Source organism: Aricia agestis, chromosome 3 (assembly GCF_905147365.1).
Source record: "Aricia agestis chromosome 3, ilAriAges1.1, whole genome shotgun sequence".
Lineage (NCBI taxonomy): Eukaryota > Metazoa > Arthropoda > Insecta > Lepidoptera > Lycaenidae > Aricia > Aricia agestis.
Genome location: NC_056408.1, coordinates 13,810,342 through 13,820,871, shown reverse-complemented (window position 1 = coordinate 13,820,871; position 10,530 = coordinate 13,810,342). Strand labels below are relative to the sequence as shown.

The 10,530-nt window shown below is 32.6% G+C and overlaps 1 protein-coding gene across 1 annotated transcript in view; it reads left to right on the top strand.

Annotated features, from left to right (window-relative positions):
* Positions 1 to 2,080: 2,080 nt before the first annotated feature.
* Positions 2,081 to 10,530, top strand: part of LOC121725303 (neuropeptide CCHamide-2) — a 69,422-nt gene continuing 60,972 nt past the window's right edge. Inside the window, exon 1 of the mRNA XM_042112192.1 lies at positions 2,081 to 2,120. The gene's annotated coding sequence lies outside the window, so the exon portion shown is untranslated. The remainder of the gene's footprint in view (positions 2,121 to 10,530) is intronic.

Below are 10,530 nucleotides of genomic sequence, written 5' to 3'. Positions count from 1 at the left end.
TACTTTTATTAAAATATATAATTATTAAATACTAGATGACGCCCGCAACTCTGTTGCGCCAAAATTAGTTTATCGCGATAAACTAGTACGGGAACCGTACATTTTAAGGGATAACCCATCAATCCCCAAGCGGCACCCGACTGTCGCATAGCAATTGAAAATCAATTGTGTCTGCTATTCCCACGATCGAGGTATTACGGTAAAAAAATATTCCATGTCCTTTCCCTGGACTCGAAGTTCAACAAAATCGGTTCAGTGGTTGGACGTGGAGAGATAATAGATAGACAGACACATTTTTACATTTATAATAATGGATCACACAATAAAATTATCATAGATTCACTTACGCGAAGTAAAGACTATAGAGCGTATACAATAGGAGCAGGTTTATATTATTCCAATTCGGTGATCCGATCCAGCACTGGAATGCTACTGGCATAATGTAAACGGGCACTATAATGCCATTGGACTGGTACGCAATTGTAATCCAGTGCTCCAATCCAGCGCTGGATTGCTACTGGAACAATGAAAACGGGCACTGTAACGCCATTGAACTGGACGCAATTATAAACCAGTGCTCCAATCCAGCGCTGGATTGAATCGGAATAATGTAAACTACCCATTAATATGAAATTTTAACTGAATCTATTATATGTGACTCCGATAATAATTAAATACAAGTTAAAATATTCAATATTTTTATTATTTTACTATTTTATTTTTTAAGGAGTCCGAATGAAAAGGAATACAATTATTATTTATAGTTTAACTTTCTAAGCATTGTAAGGCAGATTTTGATTACGTGCTAATTTAGCATTTTAGCAACTTTCATGGGTCGTGCATAGACTGTTAGACCAACTTGAGCCCCGCGAAGATCTATTCCTGCGACCCCTGACCGGGGAACTCGGAGTGGATATTATGCGGGATTCCTGACCCGCGCCGATGTGATGGACCTTTGATGTAATGTAACAATCGTGTAGGACGCGAGACATAATATTGTCTTAAGGATTGAAAATACTGCTGTCTGCTACTTCGTTTTATAAAACTTGTCGCTGTATCGAAACTTGAATGTTATGGGTCTAATATAGTAAAAAGCATTGGTATATATGCATTGGTATAAGCATGTAACACAGGTTTTTACGTGGGAGAGCCATGCTTCGGCACGAATGGGCCGGCTCGACCCGAGAAATACCACGGGCTCACAGAAAACCCGAGTGAGTGAGTTTACCGGAGGCCCAATCCCCTACCCTCCCCTATTTCCCTCCCTACCTACTATAAAGAAGGGAATAGGGGAGCCTATTCCCTTCTTTACCCTTCCCTATTACCCTATTCCCTCTTAAAAGCATTCACCAGCAGCTCTTCTGATTCTGCGAGTGTCCATGGGCGACGGAAGTTGCTTTCCATCAGGTGACCCGTTTGCTCGTTTGCCCCTTTATTGCATAAAAAAAAAAGGTTTTTGAGAACTTAGCACGGGGCCCGACTCACGAGGTATAGACTGTAGATATAAGCTGATATAAGTATAAATGCGAATGTGAACCTATCTGCCTGTTACCTCTTCATGATTACTTCTACATACAGGAAAACTTTTACATTTATAATATTAGTATGGACATTAGATGCACAAAAGTTGCCTGTATAATAAGTACGTTACCAAATAGCAGTGTTTTAGTTTGAGCATTTTGGCCTTTGTTGATCTTAGTACAATATGGTTATTCCTGCCTTAACTACTGACTAGATCTTAAGATCTTGAAGAAATAGGCATTAACACCTAATTTGTTTCAAGACAATGACGAATAATAAAGGCAATCATATAATTTACATCTGTGTTACAACCTTTAATTTATAGTTGTAGCACAGTTTTTAATTATTGAATTCTTTATATTAATAGTATATATCCTACATAACAAATAACAATATTATTATAACAACCAAAATAGCACTAACTTTCACATTCATTTACTAATAGTTATAAAAAACTCATGAATTACCTGTAGGTATAGCGTCAGTACATAATATAGTACATAATATAGGTACCCACGCAGTTGGGCGGTTTATAAGCGCGCGCCCGCCCGCCCTAAGCTCACTCGGGCGCCCACACGAACACGCGACTCCACCTAGCAGTGAGTTAATAACTTTTTCATACTTTTAAATTAATTTTTATTTGATAAATTAATCTAATCTATTGTTAATTTGATGTGTCAATATTTTTTTTAATATACTAAAAGTGTTAAAATGCGTTTAGTTTTAGTTAAAAATCGTGAAAACGTTTATTATTTTTAGGAATGAATTTTGTGATATACTTTTAAGAACATATTTTAGAACAGTTTTTTTTTTAAGTATTAAATTAATCTTGTTTTGAAAAATAAACGTAAGTATTTTCATAACTTTAAACTAAAAATCAAAAAATTTTTTGAGACGATTACTCAAACCAATTTATTAAACTGAAAGGCAAAACTTTAGTAGAACCATTTTTTTACTTTAGAAGTAAGTTTCAACATAATATTATGCACTAATTTTATTTGTTATAATTATATTGTTTAAGTTCCTTTCAAAATAATAATTGTTTCTCGAAAGTTATTTTTTAATGAATGAATATTCTATCACATTTAAATACTTACAAGGATTTTTTCTAGATTACAGAGATTTTGTAATTTCATATCTAAGATTGAGTAAACAAACATGTACTTTCAGTACCAGGTATTATCAATGTCATAATATTATTCAAAAAATATGAATAATATTATATTATCTAAGATATAATAATTATAGAATAATATTATACTACCATAATATTATTATTCAAAACATATTTATCCATGCGAAATGTACGTTTCAGAAACACTAGATAAACGTACAAAACAAGTTAAAACTTTCTGTGTTATTAGTTTTATGTTAAAATTTTGTACTTCCAGAATTGATACTACCATAATAAACGCTGTTAGGATAAAAGTTTTTAGTTTAAATGCAATTTTAACGATAAATAGAAGCCAGCTATGAAACGACGTAGATTTTATATAAAAATCCATTATTTTCTTAATAAAATCCGGAAAATAAGCAAAAAGTAATAAATTTCAGCTTGAACTACAGGTTACTGAAAAGTTACTACCAAACAAAATAGTAATACTGTGATAATTAATTTACTATGAAACGAAATAGTTTTACTTTGAAGGTTTGTTCTTTATATTGCAAGCCTTTTAGTCCCTAGAACTAAATTTTTTTTATTTCTATCAAGCTAATTTTTTGTGAGTAGCTTCATTTTGATAAAACGAATAATAATTTTATCTGCGAAAAATCTCGAAAGTGGTAGGTAACAGAAATAGAAACGATTTCATACTTTGATTTGGTGGTACTAAAATATGGATTCAACCTAGCATAAAGTGGATACAATTTTTTGCAGTGACGGTTCAGGATTAAAAGTTGTGCCATGTAAAATAATGTAGCAGCTCAACTTCAAGAGATATATTTTTTAATGTTTTTGTAGCAAACTTGTTTTCGTCAATATAAAAAGCCTTTTATAAATTATCAAACACATGTAATATTTAAACTAAATGTTAAGAGAAATCCTTAAAATAATTCGTAAGATTACCCACAACAATCTTCTTCGACTTAACTGCAATTGATATCTTTTACAATGTTTTTGCGGCAGGTTTATATTCGTAAATATAGGACGCCTTTAAATTACCAAACGCATGTATTTAACGTAACTGTTAAGAGAAATACTTAAAATAAAACGTAAGTACGTAAGATTAACCACAATAATCTTCTGCCAAGCCTCGTTTGAAAGGTCTGTCGTTCGATTCAAGTCGTTGGAGACGACCTTTAAATTTAAATCAAGATTTAAAGTTTTACACCGGCCCTCGTATCACGTATCTTGCGAGAGCAATGCGATAGCAATTATTGCGCGATAATTGCTGCAAAAACGCAATTTTGTATCACGTACTATCAGTCAAAACAATACGATTGCAATCGATCACTATACATAACACGATTGTTTGTGACATTCATGTCGCCCAGCAATCACTCGCGCGATTATTGCTAGTGGATTGTTGATCGCTATTTTTACGTGATAAGGTAGCGGATCTGTCTCTGACTATATTATGTGATACCGATAAAAATATAGAAACATAGTTAGCATAGAAATATAGCATAGAATTAAGGCTGTTGCGATTTATCACGATAAATATAATATATAAGAATTATTATGTAGAGTTATTTGTCACACCGTGTTAAATACATTTTATTTTACACATTTTAGCAATTGAACACGGAAGTGAATGCATTGGATAAATGAAACGTTTGATAACTTAAGGGAGATTAACTACTCATTTTCCCTCTTATAATTTGAACAGACTCGTAACTTATCTACTCCATTATCTGCCTAACATGATGGTTAGCTAGATGGCAATACCTGTAACAATAAACATTTTGATTACGAATTTTTTTCTCGGTTCTAAAGCCTTCTAGTACGGGAGCCCTAGAACAATTTTTTTTTTATTACTAACAAGCAAAATTTTTGTGAGTAGCTTCATCTTGATAAGACGAACAACATTATTATTTGCAAAAAATCTTGAAAGTGGTAGCTAACAGAAATAGAAAGGATTTCTTGCTTTGACTTGATGGTCCTAAAATATGGACTGTTTTATTTGTAATAATAATAATAATAATAATATCTATGGACGCTTCACACCACGTCAGTCTGGCCCCGTGCTAAGTACCTAAAGGACTTGTGTTACAGGTACCAGACAACGGAAATATATTTAATACTTTTATACTATACATATATTTAAGATTTTTATTATATCATACACATATTTAATACACATCCAGACCCGGGAACATTGAAAACTTTTTATTCCGTCGGCGGGATTCGAACCCGCGACCCCCGGCTTGAGCTACCAACGCGCTCACCACTGAGCCACAGAGGTCGTCAAAACAATACAATATTACTTTTAAATTATATGACTATTAATCTATCAATATACAAAAAATCAGCTCGTTAAGGTTCCGTTATAGGGTTCTGTAATCAACAAAACTTGGTTGACTGCTGAACCCTGAAACGGAACGCTAACAAGCTGATTTTTTGTATATTGATAGGATAATAGTTATATAATTTAAGAATAACATTGTCCTACAAATAGAACAGTCCATATTTGAGGACCATCAAGTATGAAATCCTTTCTATTTCTGTTAGCTAACACTTTCAAGATTTTTCGCAGATCAAAATGTTGTTCGTTTGATCAAAATGAAGTTACTTACAAAAAATTTGCTTATTAGTAATAAAAAAAAATTGTTCTAGGGCTCCCGTACTATACAATTAAAATGAAGAAAAAAAACGACAATTTTTAAATTGTTAGTTATACCCACTTCATTCACATACGTCTTTAATTATTTTGTAGGTTAATTATTAGTCACAACTTGGTCACAACTCACACTGTATTACATTTTTATCAATTATTATTTAATAGCCATTGAAATTATAATTTATGTTCTTAAAATCAACCCTCTTGATCACGTGTCAAAAAACAACGAATATCTATAATTTTCTTCCTCGCACAACATACATTTTAAATGAATGATTATTGATTAATTTAGGTAGGTATCAAAGATGTAAACAAGTCATGAATTTGAATTTTTTATCGCTTTCTTTTGTTACTTCATGCACTAGACAGAATATAGACTATCATTATTATTATCCGTGTCACAACTCACAAAACATTTTAGTCGACTACTGGACAGTGGACATGCAAATTTTGCGTTTAAAAACGTACGGTACGCACTATTTATGACGTAGGCGCATAAAAATATATTTTTGGTTAAATTCTTTAAAGTGATATGATATATCGATATAATCCGCTCAATCACACACTGACAAGCAAACGAAGTTAGGTGTCCGTTTTTGAACTAAAAAGGGTTTTCCGGCCAAGGGGAGTTCAGGCGAGAGGTTCCTACAAAATCGTTCCTTAGCTAATTAACGTTATTTTTGTGGACATTTCGAATGTTTTTAACGCCCGACGTAAAAAAGGCGTTATAAGTTTTCGGTGTCTGTCTGACATCACGATAAATCCATACGTCGGATGGGCATGTAACAAGTCGGCCCTGCGCGATCTCTCGCCAGTCGTGTCGGTCGTTCGTCCCACTGCACTGGGCTAAAGGAATAGAGATTACTCTTGTGTACCTACTGCGCACACACTTGGGCACTATAAAGTTACTCCTGGCCTGGTTGTGGGAGTTATTATATATAACCGGTATTGTTATTATTTATCAGCCCGCTCAGCGTTAGAAAATGTAGGGTTTTGGTCTAGTTTGGAATTGACCGACGTCGATTATGCATATTGCAGATAAATGCATAATTATGGCCCAACAACACAACGAGGTTTTTGCACTAACCCATAATAATAATATCATAAATGCAAAAGTGTTTTGACTATCTGTCTGTTACCTCTTTACGCCCAAACCACTGAACCGATTTTGCTAAAATTTGGGATAGAGATACATTGAGCCCCGGAAAAAGACAATAGGATTTTATCCCGAAAATATGTACAGTTCCCGCGTGACAAACGAATTTTTATCAAATTCAATGTCATCCAGTTAAATCTACAAAACGTACTAATGTTTTGTTGACAAGTAAGATCGGCAGGGCTATCACGTAAAAATAGCGATTAACAAACCATCAGCAATCGATCGCGCGATGATCGCGCGATCGATTGCTGGGTATAAAAAAAAATGGTATCATGTAAGCGATCGCTCGCGGATCGCTCGCTTATCGTTTCAATGCACTTTTGCGAGTACACTAGCGCCAAAAACAATTTAGTAGCAATCAAAGGAACTATTATTGGAATGTCAAATCAAACAAACTTCGACAATGTTTACAAGTGTTCACGTTTCTAATGTATACAAAAGTACTCTGCGTTCGCTTTAGTTGTGATTGTTTCGTGAACAAAATAACAAGTGAGCGAGATTATACAAGTACAATACTGTAAAATGTAAAATCTTTGGTATTTCACCAATGTATTAGCTGGATTTCCTTGTGAAATAGCCAAAGGAGTAGATCTTGGGTCAATCTGAAAAGAAAATGTTGAAAACCGTAGAATAATCTTGCCCATGAGCCTAAAGCTCTAGAATCTAGATCAACAAAATCTTGAGAACAATAGAAAAAGGTAAGCATCCTTAATTTGTACTTTCCTGATGTTACTTCTCCCTTTTTTGCCTTTTCATAACACTTTTCTATTTTTGTAGTACTGGGCTGACCTTAAAAGTTAAAAGCAATAGCAAGATGAAGCTATGGCTAACAGAGGTGGTACTTTGGGGCCTGCTGATGCTGCTGGTAATCAAAGATGATGATATGGCTTACCAATAAACAAAGTCGACAATGAAGTCTTGGCTTTCATCGCAGAGCACTAGTATTTGGTGATGGTGAACATAGAATTTTATTATACTCTGTAAGTACTAAGTAGGTAAGTTCTACAATTTCTAACTAACCTATTAAAAACATAATCTTATTACCTATATTTTTATTAGATAAGTGAGTTTATATAGTGAGGCTGAAATGCCAAACCATCCAATACAATATTATTGGATGATTTCTGTGAAAGTAGTTGTTCCTTACAGTAAATTTTACATTAGTGTTGAATTATAGGCAGAAGTAAAGATTTTTTCTTAAAATAACTTTATTTTGCAGATATTATGGATTTCATTGAAACTGGGCCGTCTGCTTCAACTACGAGTAATTTGAATAATATTGCTTTTATTATACTCTGTAAGTATACAATTTCTATCTAACTTATTAAAAACATAAACTTAATACCTATATTTTTATTAGTGACTTTATATAGTGAGGCTGAAAAGCCAAACCATCCAATACAATATTATCGGATGATTTCTGTGGAAGTAGTTGTTCCTTACAGTAAATTTTAAATAAGTTTTAAACTATACAAAAAAATAAGTATTTTTTATTAAATTAACTTTATTTTGCAGATATGGATTTCATGGAAGCTGGGCTGTCTGATTCAAAGTACCATACCGATGACAAACTACGGAGTGCTGCTGAATCAACAATATTTGACTTGTCTTATTAGTTATAACAAATATTTATTATTGTTAAAATCATTTTAAAATGAAAAACTTTGTGTTAAAATAGATGACTGTGTGAAACTACATATTATACTTTGTCATATTAAAATTATAATAAAAGTTGTCATATACAGTGTTACCTATAGTTTGGGGTTTATATTAAATAAAAAACTCACTTTGTATGTACTTTATTTCTTTATTTTGTAAATTGACATTTTATAACATTATATAACTGATATGTACTGATAATAATTATTAACTGTTAACAAAACATATTTTAGTGAGAATACAATAAAAAACCTTTAATAATTTGAATGTAATTTTGTTTTTGGTTCAGAAACCCACATTAGTATTAAATATGTAATTGATTATTAGGAATACTAAACAGAATACAGCTATTAATAGAGTTACTATAATTGTTAATTATTAACAAATGCAAAGTAACAACTTTAAAGACTATATAGAGTTATAGACTATACTGAAGGAATTGAGTGATATTGATAAATTTACATAAGTAGGTACATAATTGATAAAAACTTTACTTTGTAAGTATTAAATAAATTTGTAATAAAAATAATAGTTGTATTTTTATTTTAATATATAGTACATGTTAATATTTACAATATTGATATTTAAAACATCAGGATGAAACACTAATAAAGAAATTAACATTATTCATAAGAGCTTGTAGCACCTCCATCGTGGGTATCGCAGACCCCAGACACAATAAATTTTCAATTGTTATGCGGCAGCCAGCTGCCGCTTGGGGATTGATAGGTTTTAAGCAGTATTCTGATTTTAATAAACCTTTTTAACATTGGTTATAATATATTTCTGTTATTATTAAATAATACAAGACTAAATCTTTTATTTACTGTTGCACATTTCATTATATTGGAGATTATGCATAAAATAATTAGTCATAAAGAAAATGTTTTACTTACTACTTAAAAATAAACCTTATTTCTGATGTATGTTTAAAAGTACTTATTCCATTTAATTCTACTTACATGAAGATAAATAACAATAACTTAATAGTAAACTACATGCAAATGAAACAAGTAACACTGTTTTACTGCTTTATTTTTCACTTCATAAAGATCACAACCTCTGCAAGTTCTTTGCGGTCTGCCACTCACTAAAAGCTGGTTCTCACTTTTTCAAAGAAACTGTAACATCCTGCAATGGCTTAAGTGTGGTCCTAAACTTGTTGAAGCACTTGGAAGTCGTCGTACTGGCAGGCGACGTGATAGTTGTTGCAGATGTTTCGCAACAACACAGCACATGTGTTAATTGTTGTTTTTCTTGTCAATGTGTTTAACTCGTCACAAACAGCTCCTTATTCAACCCTTGTAATGGGTTTTAAACTCAGAGTCAGACAGTTCCAGTGCCTGGGCTCGGTCGAGATTGCGAGGTCTTATTTAGCTGTATTTCTGGCTACATCTCTTGTTTCTCCTTCAAGAATGGCTTCTAATATGAGCACTGTATGCGCCAATGTTATAAAAATACGTTTTACAGTTTAAATATTGACGCAAAACACAACTAACCTCTCAGCGATAAACAAGCAATCGGTAAAAAATCACCTTTGTTGTGATCGCTATTTGACAGTTCAAATTGCTCGCCGATCGCGATCGCATTGCTGTCAAAAGCCTTACGTGATACGAAATAAATTGCAAAAGTATGGAGATTTAGCGATTGTAATGCAATTATAGTTCCTTGATTGTTCGGCAGAGGGAGTATTGTCGCTCGATTGCAATCGTATTGTTTTTGCTGATACATAATACGAAATTGCGATTTTTGCGCAATTTTTGCACAATTTTTGCCATCGTTTTGCTTTCGCGAGATACGTGATAGCCCTGCGGTATTCGCCAAACTGCGACCCAGCAACAGTTAGTAGTTACCAAGTACAAGACTTAAAATTCAGTTAAACTTCCCTAAGACTAACTTAAAGAAACTGTAAAAGTTACCTTACGACGAATTTACTAATCTTTGAAGTGTCCATACTTAATATTATAATTGCGAAAGTGACTCTGTCTGTTACCTCTTACACACAAACCGCTGAACTGATTTTGCTGAAATGTTGCATGAAGATACTTTTAATCCTGGTTTTTTTTTCTGGAAAAGTTTTTATTTCGGAAAAATGTACGGTTCTCGCGCGATAAACTAATTTTGACGCAACGGAGTTGCGGGCGACATCTAGTTAGAACAAACAAATAAAACCTGGAATTTCATCTTTTATTTAATCCGTTAACAAAAACAAAAGTCGGGGTTCAAATTGGTTTATGCGTTATGGTTTTTGGTGAGAAAAGTTTATTTTCCTTGAATTTTAAAATTTCTCAAAGTTTTAGAAATCTTGTTACAACAAATTACGTTTTTAATTTGTAATGAATAATAATTATTATAATTAGTTCCTTAACACTATCGAAAACATATTTTTTTCATAATCATTTAGTTCGGATT